This window comes from Macrosteles quadrilineatus, unplaced genomic scaffold (genome assembly GCF_028750875.1).
Source record: "Macrosteles quadrilineatus isolate MER2022 unplaced genomic scaffold, UCM_ALF_1.0 Scaffold_8__2_contigs__length_117827958, whole genome shotgun sequence".
In the NCBI taxonomy this organism is placed as follows: Eukaryota; Metazoa; Arthropoda; class Insecta; order Hemiptera; family Cicadellidae; genus Macrosteles; species Macrosteles quadrilineatus.
This window is the reverse complement of record NW_026542601.1, coordinates 96,996,040-97,013,880: the sequence shown is the minus strand read 5'-3', so window position 1 is coordinate 97,013,880 and position 17,841 is coordinate 96,996,040. Positions and strand designations below refer to the sequence as shown.

The following is a 17,841-nucleotide window of genomic DNA, read 5'->3' as shown; positions in this document are numbered from 1 at the left end:
GGAAGATGTATTTTATTATACCCGAACCAACACATGCTATGCAACGCAGATCAGAACTTTAATATATAAATGTTTTGATACAAACATTCAGAATTGATATAATTTTTGTAATATAATTGAAAATCACTTAAAGTAAAGTGAGTAAAGTGAGTAAATTAATAATTGAACATAATATTTAAATTATTGTGAGTAAATAAAAACATTTTTGATACATATTTTTCATGCCTCTCTATGACAATTTCTTCACCGAACCTTACACTATACACCATCACACATGTATGTATAACACATACGTTTAGTGACAAGATTTATTTGTATTATATGTACAGCCTATGCACTTATTTGAGATATTCCATGTGAGGACATTTAACACTGTTTGAGCTAAAATACACAAACACTTTCACATCTACTCAGGCCATCATGTAAATAAACAAACACTGTATTCACACTATAATTCACCAAGCATCAACGTTTAGTGACCAGATACAGATATATTTAAAAACGAAAACTATCAACAATGTAGTCGTAAATATACAGGACTTCCACATCTCAGGCTATTATATAAGTATACACCGACGCAATAGAATATACATAGCGTATATTTTGCATAGAACACATTATTAGTCCGTCGCGACATAACTAGTCCGCTGGCATCGGTCCAGTCTCAGACTCGTTCACTGTCTTTTCTAAGCAATCATGGCATTTCTAGCAATGATATTCCGTTCCGAGCTTGTTTTTAGTACATACAGTCCCACTTTTCAAACATCGTATCTCTTTTTTTATCTGTTTATTTAAATCTGAAATAAAAGCATGAATATACAGAATTTAATAAAATAAAATGTAAATACTCAAATGGTTATGTTATATTTTTGTTGCATTCGTCAAAGAGGCAATGATTATATCAACGATATTATATTATTTAAATTAGTTATAGCAAAGGAAACTAAGAAAAATACATAAAATATTTAAAATTAGAAAATAGTCAGGACAAATTATTGGTATAGGTTGGGAATTCCTAAAAAAAATCTTTTATTACATATTTTAATTTTGACTTAATATTAATTTGTTTTTAAATGCATTAGCAAAAAGATTGTTTAGTTGATTATTTATAGGTATGAAAATTCAGGGTTTCCTCAAACTTAATGATTTGTAAGTTTCCGCCCTTTTTAGAACTTCATATACCAATTTCTTTATCGTTCTGATTTTTCATACATGAATATTATTATTATATTTCAAATATTTAAATTTGTTAAAGATGTATACAGATGAAGATCCTTGGCACTATACAAAGATTGTAAAATATAAAATTTTCAGTTAAAATCAAGCTTTAAAGTGCTTATTAACGAATTTAAAAATACTAACGAATAAATTTATAAAACAAATAAATTTTCATTTAAATTTTAAACAATTTTAAACATATTTTTGTAAATGTTTACAGGCTATACCATATGCGTGATTTTATCGGTAAAATAAATATGGACATTTATACTTAACATAATTTAAAAAAATCATTTATAAACCAAACCTCTATAAAAAATTTCAATTCAAAACAGAAACCATATCCCTTCAAAATGTACACACACGCGTCCATATATCGTCGGTAAACATTTAACTGGCAGATAAAAGGAGCAAATTGACCGAATAAACTGTATCATGACCAATAATGATAGATCCGCCGCGCGCAAATAAGTGTCAACGACAAACGTTTGGCGCCAAACTAAATCAAAATACTGTTAACTGACCGATCTGCCTCCATGCAGTCATTTGAATTTGTTGGATGATAGTAGTTGACTTCGATTATCCCACATTTATTGGACCGGGATCAAGTCTGATTACAACAAATAATATTTGATTTAACTGATGGAGAGGATAGCTGAGATTAGATAGTTGAAAAAGGAGAAGAAACAATTGAAGAAATGATTTGAGACTGTGTGACTTAGATTGTGGTTATTTGATACTGTTCAGAAAAGAAAACTAACAATTAGTTACCGGTACCCAAAACATTTAGTTCACAATGAAAATTTGTTTTGTTAAGCGGGTAGAAGGTTGAATAGAGTAGAAAATATAAATTAAAATAAAAGTAAAAGGGAATAAGGGAGGGTAAAGAGTAATAATACAAAGAAAAATAAGCAATATGGAAGAGAATTTAAAATTTATGCAGAATACAGTCGTATTGTATTGTTTTTTGTACGTAAAGTTTATATTGTGTAGACAGTTTTCTCGCAACAATATTTTATCTGCTTAGAGTGTTCAAAAGGTTGAAAATAGCGTTTGCACCATTGGCGAATGCGTTGCAAGCTTACTGCGAAATTTCCTTCTTCAATTTTGATCTATCTTTACAAATAACATAAAAAAGTCACTGGCGTCAAAAAATCCACCAAAAATCTAATAAGAATAAAATGTGTTAACGAATTCGTAATAAAATCATCGTAAAAACACGAAAACTACAAGATTACACGAGAGCAACACAAGTAGTTTGTTTAATTGCCTGGAACAAGATCGACAACCAGCTGATAAGCACTTGTAGATAACACCTATCGTTGAGTACACATCGATAAGGTAGGTGCTACTGTTGACACTGCCTTACCAATAGTAGTACTCCTCTTGTACCACTTAATCAATCTGGCAGTGTATTAGAGCACCAATCTGGGGATTACCGAGCAAACAAATTATAAATATCTAATGGCACTTTTAAACACTTGATAGTGATCTTTGAAATAGTAATAGCAGGATTTCCTAAAGCCATTCTTTGTTATTTTTGTATAAAGTGTATAATTTGTATTTGATTTACTAGAAGAACCTTTACCCGTGCATCGCACGTAGACTAATGTAGATGTTAAAAGATTTTTTTAGAAGTAAATCCTATACAGAAGAAAAAATTAACATTATTGGAAAACGTTTTACATAGCTTAGTTAAATCAGCTACGGATAGTGCTGCAGTTTAAAGTTATATTTTTTTCACTTTTTCACTGCGATAATTCTGTGGTTCACAATGAGATGTCCTCTCTAGTCTTGGTTAAACAGTTCGCGCATTTGACATGAATCAGTATTTTTGTTACGCTCAAGCAGGATCAATTATCTGTACCTTTATTTTTCCTCCGACACTGGCTAAAACCTCGACTAGGACTGTAAATATGCAGTAATATGTATAGTTCTAAATAATGAGGAGTGAATATATTAGAGACTATTTAAAAGTCACTTTTTACCTTATATTAAGTTGCACTTGAGTTTGTCATGTCATAACCTAATGTGTTGACATTTCAGTAAAAAAGAGTTAAACTGTTAAACCATTTGCAAAAAATTAGAGATAGGCCTAACTGAAAATCAGTTTTATTCGTGCGTTATTGTAGCCGATTTACTTACGGCAACGCATACATTTAGCCAAGATATAAATATAAACTTCCCAGTACCGAAGTCATTAACAGATCAAAGAAACTCATCTTGTTTGGTCCATTGGAGATCGTTATGGATACTTGCTAATTAATTAATTGTTCAAATAAATTATGTTTTAAAACTCACCCCCTCAGACACACTCCTTAGAACATGCCATATCGTTTACACATTTTTGGGTACTATTTGAATTAAATTATTTTAAATGAAATTGTTTTTAACACATTCTCTATATTAAAAATACGTTTTTACGGAAATTAACCATACACTGTAAAAACCCGTTACGTTAGAAATCGCACAATGCTAGAGCAGTAAAAATTTTAAATGAGAAGGAAGGTAAAAATTCCTAAGTAACTCTAGTTAATATTGTGTAAAGGAAAGAAACATTATTTATTTTTTATTCTATTATGTTTGGTAGTTTTTCTTCAACTTTTTAGTAAGGCTCAAAATGGAAATTTAAACAGTTAAATTAAATTCAAACCAATTGAACAAGGAATGTAAGTAACTGAGCAATGCGTTCAAATAAATTCCTTTCATTATCCGAGTATTAACGACCACAGAACTAAATTAGTTCAGCAGTAACTGATATTGGTTATATTTTTCTTGAACAAGTATAAATGAGAACATTTCGATCTTGGTTGGTAAGTTTTGGTTCTTGGATTATAGCTTAGTGTCATGCTATCCAAATTGCTGTACAAATGGTTAAAAATTTAACCATTTTACAGAAAATGGTTTAATATACATGGTCATTTAATGGTTGAAAATTGTAATAGAGATAGGCCTTATTGAGTTGATCATTGTTTTACCACGAGCTTAATTAAAAATATACAGGCCTTTCGTTGTACCTATATAAGCTAAATCAAATAGTTATTTGAATTCAATATTCGTAATAATGCTTAAACTAGTAAATTAAAATGCCAACGATCAAAAGAGTGCGGAGTAAGATTCGTCAGTTTACTTTTCTTAAATTAAATTTAATTAATTCCGGTAATCCGACACTCTTGGTTCAGTAAGTTATCAAGATATCAAGTCAATGATTCGCTCTATACATCATCCCTTAACTTATCAGCAGCAGAAGTAACGAATGAATGGAATCACCCCCGCTGATTGGTGGACGATATGATTACCCCCCCCTCCCAAACCACCCCTGATCACTCTAATTGCTGATTGCCGGTCTTCTCGACATGATCAACACTACGCCATTCCTTTGTCCCACTTATACCGAATTAACTTTGAATTTTCAATCTCCTTTCAAAGGCAAATCAGATTTCGATCGTTATTGTTTGGACTTTTATCCAGACAAATGGAAATGTTTGCGGCTTCCACCTTTTGTCGGTTTTCATAGTCGTTTTGACCATTGTTAAACGGTTTTTTGGAGGGTTGTCGCCACGATTGTTTACTTTAATTGTGTTTTAATGTTTAAGGGTTTCCGTGGATAGTTTGGTTAGGGAATGGTGTAACACTGATGCAAAGAAATGAAGTTAATTTTGGACTCTTGGCGATATTTTGACTGTACAGCCGATGATTCATGAATAATATAAAAACTTGTATACCTCTTGATTTGTTTCCTGAGAATCAATAACAAAACGCTCTAACAGTTATTGCAAAAATATGATTATCCTCCACGATAAAGCGTTAAATTGACAATATCAAATGAAATTGTGATTTATTGATTATGGTTAGAAACATACATCCTTTTCCAGTACTGTATTTAAGTTTTTATACAATAAAAAAAAAAAAAAACAGTGTTGTAAATTTAATCTCCGACATTATGCAGCTGTCAGTCAAATGCTTATTATTTCAGTTATTTAGAATCTTTCGTATACAGTAAAAACGATCAGTGTGAACAACTAATAGGAAAACATATTTACAGTAGCTCCTGCTGTGAGTGGATGATAAATATTGTATTTTGTTAAAATAAATTGCCTCAGTTGGTCTATATAATGGGGATGTGTAACTCGATATACATTCAAAGGTAACTTGTCGTTAACGTAGAGTTTCTTAGAAGTAGTTCTGTTACGTACCATTCAAGCAAGAGTAAAAAATGTGTCAAATATTTACATCAAAATACAAAATAAACGTTACTATAATCCTCTCAACCAAACTCACTTTTAGGACACTATACACCTCTTGTGGAGTACATTTCTGAATCAGTGAATTATAATTAGAAGAATCCAAACAAATGGAACCCAACTAAAACTAATTATTTGCCGCCAATAAACTAACAACAAAGAGTTACAAATTTTCAACAACTTCAAAATTTCAAAGCGAGAAATTTAAGCAGCACCACAACTCCCAAGCCCTAATCACTGTCGAACGCCAAATCTGTGATTCGGAGGCGAATAATTCATGACAGGCGAGTTGTAAAAACACGAGCAAGAAGTATTAATTGACGTTCGACCGGGAATCATTTATGAGACACAAATAGAAGAGGTGCAAAAAGACCATAATGCGGGGCGAAAAGGTAAAAGAAAACCAGAAAATTCCTTCAGGTCTGCTTCGGCGGCGTCGGGAATGTTGTGAAGCGATTGCGACATTCGTAAATACGCTGAGGCGTTACTTAGACTTTCGTAAATACGCTGGGGCGTTACTTAGACAACACTTTCGTAAATACGCTGAGGCGTTACTTAGACAACATTTTCGTAAATACGCTGGGGCGTTACTTAGACAACACTTTCGTAAATACGCTAAGGCATTACTTAGACAACACTTTCGTAAATACGCTGGGGCGTTACTTAGACAACACATTCGTAAATACGCTGGGACGTTACTTAGACAACACTTTCTAAAATACGCTGAGGCGATACTTAGACAACACTTTCGTAAATACGCTGATGCGTTACTTAGACAACACTTTCGTAAATACGCTGGGGCGTTACTTAGACAACACTTTCGTAAATACGCTGGGGCGTTACTTAGACAACACTTTCGTAAATACGCTGGGTCGTTACTTAGAAAACACTTTCGTAAATACGCTGGGGCGTTACTTAGACAACACTTTCTTAAATACGCTGAGGCGTTACTTAGACAACACTTTCTTAAATACGCTGATGCGTTACTTAAACAGCACTTTCGTAAATACGCTGGGGCGTTACTTAGACAACACTTTCGTAAATACGCTGGGGCGTTACTTAGACAAAACTTTCATAAATACACTGAGGCGTTACTTAGACAAGACTTTCGTAAATACGCTGCGGCGTTACTTAGACAACACTTTCGTAAATACGCTGAGGCGTTACTTAGACAACACTTTCTTAAATACGCTGGGGCGTTACTTAGACAACACTTTCGTAAATACGCTGAAGCGTTACTTAGACAACACTTTTGTAAATACGCCGGGGCATTACTTAGACAACACTTTCGTAAATACGCTGATGCGTTACTTAGACAACACTTTCGTAAATACGCTGAAGCGTTACTTAGACAACACTTTTGTAAATACGCCGGGGCATTACTTAGACAACACTTTCGTAAATACGCTGGGGCGTTACTTAGACAACACTTTTGTAAATACGCTGGGGCGACGACAACACTTTCGTAAATACGCTGGTCGTTACTTAGACTGAACGTTCGAATCATTGTAAATTCGCGTAGTACGGGAGTTTCAAAATTTTTTTCATTCATTTTCAAATTGCTTTCATTTTTAAAATTCGACAACAGTATATAGGCCTACGTCGAGGCGGAAAAATCAGGCGTTTGGAGCAGTGCAAACAAACTACTAGGCAACAGCTTCTTGATTTTTAGCCATCCAAGAGTGTAACATAATCTCTCAGGTTGTTCAGATAAGCGGGACGCTTGGGTATTAACTCCAAAAAAGGAAAGTACAGTAACTAATATAGGCTGTTGCTTACCTAGACTGTTGAAGACCACCTCTTCTCGTTTGCGGTTATAGACGCGAACTGTCAAAAATGTGCAACAAGTGTTTAAGTGTTTAACGATGTTTGAAACGGTAAAAATGAAACGTATTCATAGAATCGCACTTGTACAAACACACGTGTATACGGCAAGCATTCAAAATACAAAGAATGTTGTGCTGTAAATTTTCTTTATTCTAGTGTAAAGGAATATTTCAATAGTTTACGCATGTAATTTTCCATAACTTTGGTAATTCTACATAACTTTGAATTTTACCAAGTGAGAAAACTGAAGTGTTTGTAATATAGCACTTTTTATATCAAAAATACATCAAAATATCTATTATACGTTTACCACAAACAACTACAGAAAATGTATTAAAAGAATTACACTATAACTCCTGAAATACACTTCGCAGAATCAATATCCATAAATTCGCTTTCCAAACGATTTCAGAATCAAACTCAATTACCATTGGAAAGTTATTAAAAACTAATCAGAGCTTAAGTAAAACAGAAAACACTGCAATAAAATCTGAAGCAATCAGTGTTAAAAGGGATAGTCGGTGCAGTGTAGGGGTTTGTGGGTAGGGGGGTGGAGGGGAGGGGGGATATTGAAGTTTGTCTGAAGAGCGAGATCGTTGCAAACTGATCAAAACAAGCTGTAAACAGAAAAACCTTAAGGGAACTAGTTGTGGTGACGTTCTATTGCATCGTTGTGCCGTTCCTTGGGGAAAATTAGATTATAGATGGAAATACCTATGAGGAACTAGTAGCGGGAACGTTCTATTGAATCGTTGTGACGTTCCTTGGGGAAAATAAGATTATAGATGGAAATACCTATGAGGAACTAGTGGCGGGAACGTTCTATTGAATCGTTCTGCCGTTCCCTGGGGAAAATAAGATTTGGAAATACAGTACCTATGAGGAACTAGTTTTGGGAACGCTCTTTTGAATCGTTGTGCCGTTCCTAGGGGAAAAAAAGATTATAGATGGAAAAGCCTACGAGGAGCTAGTTGTGGGAACGTTCTATTGAATCGTTGTGCCGTTCCTAGGGGAAAAAAGATTATAGATGGAAAAGCCTACGAGGAGCTAGTTGTGGGAACGTTCTATTGAATCGTTATGCCGTTCCCTGGGGAAAATAAGATTTGGAAATACCTATGAGGAACTAGTTTTGGGAACGTTCTATTGAATCGTTCTGACGTTTCCTTTGGAAAATATGATTATAGAAAGAAATACTTATAACTAGTTGTGTGGACGTTATATTGAATAGTAACGTTCTATTGAATCGTTCTGCCGTTCCATGGAGAAAGTATGATTATAGATTGAACTACCTATGAGGAACTAGTTGCGGGAACGTTTTATTGAATCGTTGTGACGTTTCCTTTGGAAAATATGATTATAGAAAGAAATACTTATAACTAGTTGTGTGGACGTTATATTGAATAGTAGTAACGTTCCCTGGGAAACATGAGATAGAAATACCTGTTAGGAACTATTTGCGGGAAACTTGTTTGACGTTCCTGAAAAATATCTATGATTACAGATAGAATGACCATCGAGGACCTACTTGCAGGAAAAATATATTACATTGTTGTTAAAACGTTTCTTAGTACATGAATACGAATATGAACCAAAAATTCTTTAAGGAAAAAAGTAGGGTAGAATTTTTGTGGATAATATGCAAGAAGGTGGGAAAAGTAGAAATTTTTTGTTGTAGCTTGTAGCCTAGTTGGTAAATCAACAAGAAATTAAAAGTGCGAGTAATTACAATAACAAAAACGCACCAAAATCCACAAATATTTAAGGGGTTTTGTCAGTTTTCCCTTTCAAAATGTTTACTGTAGTCATATCAATATCAAAGTGCCAGTGACGCAACTAAAAAATAAGTCATCCTACATACGTCACACAGAAACATGCTGAATCTTAAAATCGACCATAAATCCCTAGTAGATAGGTTTAATCAATGGCTACACAAAGTGAGTGTTCGGAGTGTGATATGTAAGGTTTATGTCTCCACAACCTGCGTCTGTTACGGGCTGTTTTGATATTTTGACCAAGTTAGGCCCCAAATGCAAGTTTTATTGAGGAACACCTGATGTTGATTTATGGCCTTGTAACTCCGAGCCTTACACAGCCCCTTGCTAACACGTGTTGTAACCTTGGTCGTGATGGATTTCTACCAAATATTGCTTTAAAATTGGTAAAACAATGCAGGAGGTTCAAACGTTTACTTAAAAGCTTGTCCATGTAGTTGAGGTTAACGTACTACCTAATCACATAGGGTATATTGCTCAATTAGCTTGCCTAATACTCATCATGGGCAAAATTTTGCACCTATCACAGAATTATTCTTTGGTATATTATTTAGGACTTGTGAGTCTTTTGATATTTAATGCAAGATAATCATCATAATCCTTATCAAAACTCATTCAAGAATAATTTAACCGTAATAATTAAGAAACAAATTTATTTGTAATTGTGTAATTTGTATTTTACTGCACCCTATAGATGTCCAAAGTTAACCAAAGGCACTAGATCCGATGACAAGGTTATTTGGAAGAAGTATACAGAATCTATTTACAACGGAATGTAACAACAAGTTATTGTGAGAATGTCTACAGTCAATGCCGGTCACGTGACCATCGGAGATTGATCAGCTGATAAAGAACCAATCACGCCAACTCTGGAGACACGGCCGGCCTTGGGTAATTGCCATGTAGCTATTCGGTTCTTAAATGTCTTTTATTTCAAGTTACCCCGTAGTAACTTAATAGTAAAATTTCTTTGAATCAATAACGACATTATATATAATCTTCATTTTATTCTTTAGATTATTATTATTGTCATTTTTCAGTTATTTATCAGCAAGGTTCAGGCCACTTGCATAACAATTTTTGTATTTAAGTTTCTGTTTTTAATGTTGCTGTTTGTTTATGGATCTGCCTTGGGTGGTCACAGAAAACCATAAGCTTCGATTCATTAGCATTAAAAAATTAAGATCCCACAGTAAATAGTTATTTTCAAATTAAACTACTAGATACTTAAGTTTATTTTAATTCTAAAGTAACCAAGGACATAAGGGCTTATTCAAATTGTTAGGAGGAGTATTTAAAAAATATATAATGTTCTATTGTGTGTATTTACTTCCAATCATTACGTTAATTTTAAAAGGTACGTTTTAAGCAACAGGTTTTATCTTCTTACCTTAATAAGATTATGATTTAATTTAAATTTCATAAAGACTTATCATATTTAAAGTGAACAATTTTCCTGTTTTTGCCGGATACAACCACTTTAGATTGACATCCTATTGATATGTTTAAACTCTTCAAACTTAAGAGTTCAGTAAATATAAATTCATGACATAATTCATAATCTAGCGTGTTACTAAAGGAAACACTTTATAAATACTTATCTAAATATGTGTTAAAATTTTTTATCCTCGAAAAATTTTTTTTTCGATCATTGACACAACTAAACACATACTGCTCACGTCAAGATGGTTTCTACGAAAACAGTACAGTACAATGCGGCGCGGTGAAAATGGGAAAGGAATGAATCAAAACTCGGCACGACCAAGTTTAATTCAAATCATAACTTAGTTCCCGGCCCATTATTATAATCCCGTATGCATGCCAACTTTTCCACATTCCACTAGCTTATTACCGCCCCTCTTCATTCCCTCCTTCACCCCCTCTGATTCCATCGTACTCCCACACACATACGCTGGTATTCAGCCATGTAGATGGTAATGTTATGTGGTTATATAAATTTAACATCTTACAAAAATGCAGGTGTTGGTGATTTATTACAATGAAACTTGGGAAACGTGATACGGTTTGAAGGGCATTTGATAGTTATACATAAATGTTACGTGAACTTTACCCCATCATTAGAAATGCACGTATGGTGCGTTATACTGGAATAAAATAATAATTTGGACACTTTAGTTACCTTCGATACAAATACTATAATTTACTAGTTATTTAAATTATGTCTTTAGTTAGCACTAAACTTATCTGCTTATTTGTTTTTGAGCTACATGTGTCCCTACAATGCAATTATCAATCAATATCAATCAATTATATCAATTATTTAAGACGGGACACCACTATGTGTGTATTGTAACCTAAATATGAGTGTAGGATGAGTGGCGCGATCTTGTAGTCTTGTTAGTGACTAAGGCCGACATGTTCCTTAGACACGTTAATTAAATTTACAGCCAATGGCAACTAAGGGACCCCTACAGTTCCTTGTAATTAACGAATTTCTCTAATGATCAGGATAGTATTTCGGATAGTCGTAGAACTCACTAGTGCGGACGTTAATCCACACCAGGGAGCATCGCATCCACAGTGCCTATATCCACAATTCGTGACCTCCTAAGTAGCAGGATTACAGGACGACACCACCGTCCCAGTACATTATACATACATCTTATATTGACCGACACGTCTGCATAATCATTGTGGTAAAAGTGTATTGTAAAGTATCAGCAATGTGCAGCAAAACAAATTCACAATGAGGAATATAAATCAAATTGGATTACCCAAGATAACTCTTCATCCACTCGGATTTTAAAGCTGTAAAATACACTTTTGTTTTCTACATGCCAATGAACTAATCAAACTACACAGACCAAACGAATCCAAATGCAACCTTTAACACAAAACTCACGGATAAGAACAAAGGTGGAAACCAATTAATAACAGTTTGTGAAACAAAAACAAGTGAATAATTGAGCGACAACGTACCACTGAGGAACCGACTATAAATTAACAATAAAGGAGAAAACAGCACAATAAAGGGGCTCTAGTGGGGATAGGAACAATGATACGTTGCTGGTAACCGCGGTTAAACATTTAACACACATAAATATTGAAACAAAAGAAACAGTCGTGTGTGCTCGGGTAAGGCGCGCGGCTCAAAGGAAGTTGAAAAATTGAATAATAAAAAGTGGTTTTAATGGACGGTGTTCCGCCCTCTTTTATTTGCGCCGGACAAAAAGTCTCAAATCTCGGAGTAAAAGGGTGCGATTGTTTACGGAAAGTTAAATGTATTGTTTTGGCGGTAAAAAACTGTTACCGGGATTACTTTGGCTGAGAAGATTTGGTGTAATCTCTTTGACTTCGGATACACCACCGTGTGTAAGCCTAAGCATTGTTGACATAAATTTAATGTATTAGCTAGTTTAGGTCTATCGTTTTAGTATAATAATGAGTTAGTCAAATTTTAACCTCTGACCAATTTCTACATCAGGTAAAACTTAAAAAGTAATACATTCGAAAATATAACACTGTTTGTGTCCTTTTAAACTATCGAAGCATGAAACACAACATTGCTTTAAAAGTAGTACAATCTACGACACTCATATTATGTTATAGTAACAGTTTTAATACAAGTCTATTCAGGTTCACAAAAGTCAAAGATTACCATTAAAGTAATTGGAAGCTATTTACAGCTTTCAATAAATCCGTAAATCTTTAGAAAGTTTCTAGCTAAAATAGCACATCCGGTCAACAAAATGCTAACCTGGTAAGATAATTAATTAAGAACAAATTTTAACCCAATTAATAAGCGAATAAAATGTAAACAATTTGTAATACGTTGAAAGCCCGAAAACGTACGTAACACAGAGAGATGGAAAGGATAGGGGAGGGATACTGTACAAAGAGGCGGACAAGCACTCGAAGAGAAAACACACACTTAATTAATAGACAGAATTCAATTTCGAAGGAATTTAATATAGCCGTAATAAGAGCGGGCATTGTTTGCTGCCTAATATATGTTCATATTAAAGTTACGTAATGAGAGACTCCGCGCCGATCTCTGGCGATTTATTAATTATGGCAAATCGGCAACTATACGACACAATGGGGCGGATTTAATAAAACTAACTCGAGGGGGACGAAAGGGTTTAGTTATGCACGGGGTAGGCGAGGAGGGCAATGAATTAAAACCACCCTCCCCCATTATACTCTTGTAGTCGTAATTAATGGAATGTTCGCACGGAACCGCCTCGTTTTGAAGAAAGGGAACGTAACGAACGAGAGAATCGCGTGGAATACGTCAGAGGAGTGTGGTACTGGGCTAGGAATGGAACATCGATGGACTGGACTGGAATCAATAGACTTCACTGGACTGGACTAGGATATGGTTAACTCGGATTAGAGACTGTGGTACTGGGCTAGGAATGGAACATCGATGGGACTTGGCTGGAATCAATAGACTTCACTGGACTGGACTAGGAAATGGTTAACTCGGAGTAGAAACTGTGGTACCGGGCTAGAAATGGGACTAGGCTGGAATCAATAGACTGCACTGGACAAGGAAATGGGTAACTCGGAGTAGAAACTGTGGAACTGGGCCAGGAATGGAACATCGATAGTACTGGGCTGGAATCAATAGACTATAGAGCACTGGACTAGGAAACGGTTAACTCGGAGTAGAAACTGAGGTACTGGGCTATAAATGGAACATCGACGGACTGGGCTGGAATCAATAGACTATAGTGCACTGGACTAGGAAACGGTTAACTCGGAGTAGAAACTGTGGTACTGGGTTAGGAATGGAACATCGATAGACTGGACTGGAATCAATAGACTGTAATGGACTAGGAAATGGTTAACTCGGAGTAGAAATTGTGCAACTGGGCTAGGAATGGAACATCGATGGGACTGAGCTTGAATCAATAGACTATAGTGCACTGGACTAGGAAACGGGTAACTCGGAGTAGAAACTGTGGTACTGGGCTAGGAATGGAACATCGATAGACTGGACTGGAATCAATAGACTATAGTGCACTGGACTAGGAAACGGTTAACTCGGAGTAGAAACTGTGGTACTGGGCTAAGAATGGAACATCGATGGACTGGGCTGGAATCAATAGACTATAGTGCACTGGACTAGGAAACGGTTAACTCGGAGTAGAAACTGTGGTACTGGGCTAGGAATGGAACATCGATGGACTGGGCTGGAATCAATAGACTATAGTGCACTGGACTAGGAAACGGGTAACTCGGAGTAGAAACTGTGGTACTGGGCTAGGAATGGAACATCGATGGACTGGGCTGGAATCAATAGACTATAGTGCACTGGACTAGGAAACGGTTAACTCGGAGTAGAAACTGTGGTACTGGGCTAAGAATGGAACATCGATGGACTGGGCTGGAATCAATAGACTGTAATGGACTAGGAAATGGTTAACTCGGAGTAGAAATTGTGCAACTGGGCTAGGAATGGAACATCGATGGGACTGAGCTTGAATCAATAGACTTTAGTGCACTAGACTAGGAAATGGTTAACTCGGAGTAGAAACTGTGTAACTGGGCTATGAATAGGACATCGATGGGACTGAGCTGGAATCAATACACTGTATGTATAGTGCACTGGCTAAGAAATGGTTAACTCGGAGTAGAAACTGTGTAACTGGGCTATGAATAGGACATCGATGGGACTGAGCTGGAATCAATACACTGTATGTATAGTGCACTGGCTAAGAAATGGTTAACTCGGAGTAGAAACTGTGTAACTGGGCTATGAATAGGACATCGATGGGACTGAGCTGGAATCAATACACTGTATGTATAGTGCACTGGCTAAGAAATGGTTAACTCGGAGTAGAAACTGTGTAACTGGGCTATGAATAGGACATCGATGGGACTGAGCTGGAATCAATACACTGTATGTATAGTGCACTGGCTAAGAAATGGTTAACTCGGAGTAGAAACTGTGGAACTGAGCTAGGAATGGAACATTCAACAATGAAGCTAGTGGAACTTTAGTCTGGGCAAAACAGTGGATTTTATTAAAAGGAACAGGTAAATTCTACTTGCCCACGAAGTAGCACTTTTGGAAAAATAATAACAAAACAAGCTGGCGTGTCCAAATTCGGATCCGACAGATGATTTAATATTTGTTCCTCTGCTATACATATATGCCTACTAAATCAATAATATAATCTTTTTAGCGGCTGTGTTTAGTCATTTGTAAGCACGTTATTATTCTGGCAAACCTATAATACACTTTTACGATCTTAACAGTGCAAAATATGGCAAACGACAGGAAATGCTGAGACGACAGCAGTAGCAATGTCTTATCAGTACCAAGAACTACGCTGAGTCAGAGACTAGCGCAGACAGCTGATGGTTAATCAAATCGTTCGATACGTGCACCCAGGTTTCTACTTACTATATTAATTACCCTTGTCCTTCGACCACAGACCACGCTAACTGCTGCCAATTAGTTTCCAAACGCAATCCCAGACACACTTCAGTCTACACGCGTGCGACCCGTGTTTGCTGAGAGCCAATCAATTCACCGCCAGCTGCAGCATGGTTCTGCACGACCAACGCCTAATTGAATATGGCACCTGCCAGAGTCTGCTGAAAATCATTCGTTTGTTCCTCATAAAGTCCAAGAGACATATCGAGTTTTTGAAATGTTCAACGAAGACATTTCGTCTAATTATTCCTCGGACTTGCTGTTCCAGTTATTTTAACTGCTGTGACGTTTACCGTCTTCGGTGCCGTCGTCAAGTGACATTTAATGAGACGAGGCAGCAAAATATGCTGTCTTAGGCTGGTTGATACCACGTGACGTTTCTTGGAAAAGTGCGACAACGGAGTGGTCTAAACGTTAGGTAATTTCAATTCGTGTGGTTTGCCGATTCCTCCTCCATAGATATCTTAATTTCCATTAAGTATGCAATAATAAAAGATACTTTTTGTATTTGAATCATAAAACTGGGAATACAGTAACACTAATTAAAATAATTATAGTAATAACATAGACAAAGAGAATGAAATGTAGACCGTCAGTTGTTCTGCGATTATCATAGGTTCTGGCGTCCACGGCTGGGAGCGCCGTGTAGTTGGCGTACGCGCTACGTAACTACACGGTGCTCCCACCGGTGGACGCCAGAACCTATGCTAATCGTTGCACGGTCTATATTTATTTTTTTGGTCTATGGCAATATCTTCTAAATCACTAGTGATAACAACCACTCTATTTTGTTGGTTTGATTTCTATGAGATCTACAGCGAACTACATTAACCTTAAATAAACGACAAATTCTCTTCGATATAAATTTGTATAGGAAACACCAGTTAGAAAAATGATAACAATGTAAAACTCACTTTTATTCTCAATTTATTCTTTAACTATCCCAGAGGCTGTGGGTGCAAGCCTTTCAAAGAGCTCCCTCGGATGAAAACCATCATGGATTTATTCAATATTAAAATTTCCCTAAGGATACCGAGTGGGAGCCAGTTTTGGCGGGGACTGTACGGCCCCCCGCCGTCCAGAGGAATGCGACCAGTCTCGCTACTACATCGGGTCCAGAACACCCTTACATAAACGGAGGATACGATATGATATATCAAGCGGGAGGTCCAGAAAATCTACAGTACACTGCTCCTGTATTTAGCTCGGAACACCATTGTATATACCTGAACATATGTTTTAAATCTAGTGCGAGATCCAAAGAGTCTTCAGCATCACACTTCGTCAGAACACTATGACGTAAACGGATGATAAAGGAACAAGACAGCATCACTGCTGTGTTAGCATTAGACTTTTATGTTCTACACCCATATCTAATTCTGATTGTTTGTCGACAATAGTCACATAACAAACACAAGCTGTAGAGGCAGCTGGTTGCCAATGTTATCAGTAGCCGTCGACAGTGATAAGTCACACCTGGCGATAGCTGATACAAGCAATGATTTGAATATTGGCTGAAGTTGTCGGTTGAGGATTCGTTTTGACGGAGTATGTAAAGTAATGAACTTTTTCGGTTACATGGATCTATATTAGCCTACACAGGTAAATAATGTATTATTGCAAAAATTGTGTACAAATTTGATTCTCGCTCTTAAAGTTGCAAAATGTAAAATTAAGATAGCTCTATTAATGGTGCTATTCTCCTCATGTAAGCAGTCAACAATGCTACATATATAAACAACATATATAAAATTCCACCATGGTTTGTCATTTTTTTAATTTTGAGGTAAGCTCACTCCAAAATACCAAAATCGCATTTTAGATTGCACACAAAGTTTCAATCAGAATTCTCTCAATATAAAAAATCGTAAACAATAAATCGCACCACAATGTTCGTTTATCTTTACAACGGTGTTGAAAGGTTCGGATCGTATCCGAGAAAAGCTTTCTTCGGGAAGAATAGAGGGCGTAAAGCCGACTCTGGATTGTGCAAAGTGTACTCAAATAAAGATAAAACCATAAGTAGTCGGTTATAGGGCGTCCATGTTATTGCTAGTTATGGGCTTTACAGCGGCAGTAACCCGCGAATAGAGACGCGAACCTGACTGACGTATCACCGTAGTTTCTCACTTGTGACATTATGGGTAATTTTTACTATGTGTTTAATAGCTTGTGAAGTAATTGACTTTATTATCTGTTGTGGATTGATTTCTGACGTGAAATAAATAAGTTACGTGCCTTAGGTTGTGAATCATGTAATAGTTAGGAAACTAGTACCGGGTCATAATTGTTCCATTTTAAAAGCCTTGTGATACTTTAAAAATTATTTGAATTCATGGTTGTCGTCAACACACCTAAAAATTGAACACAT

The 17,841-nt window shown here is 36.0% G+C and overlaps 1 protein-coding gene across 2 annotated transcripts in view; it reads right to left on the bottom strand.

The window, feature by feature from the left end:
- Positions 1 to 17,841, bottom strand: part of LOC128999460 (LIM domain transcription factor LMO4-A-like) — a 335,278-nt gene that overhangs the window by 295,027 nt on the left and 22,410 nt on the right. The window contains exon 1 of one of the 2 annotated variants that reach the window (XM_054425998.1): positions 7,242 to 7,284. The exons of the other annotated variant lie outside the window; for it this stretch is intronic. The gene's annotated coding sequence lies outside the window, so the exon portion shown is untranslated. Of the gene's footprint in view, positions 1 to 7,241; positions 7,285 to 17,841 lie in introns of those variants that run through there. 2 annotated transcript variants of the gene reach the window in all.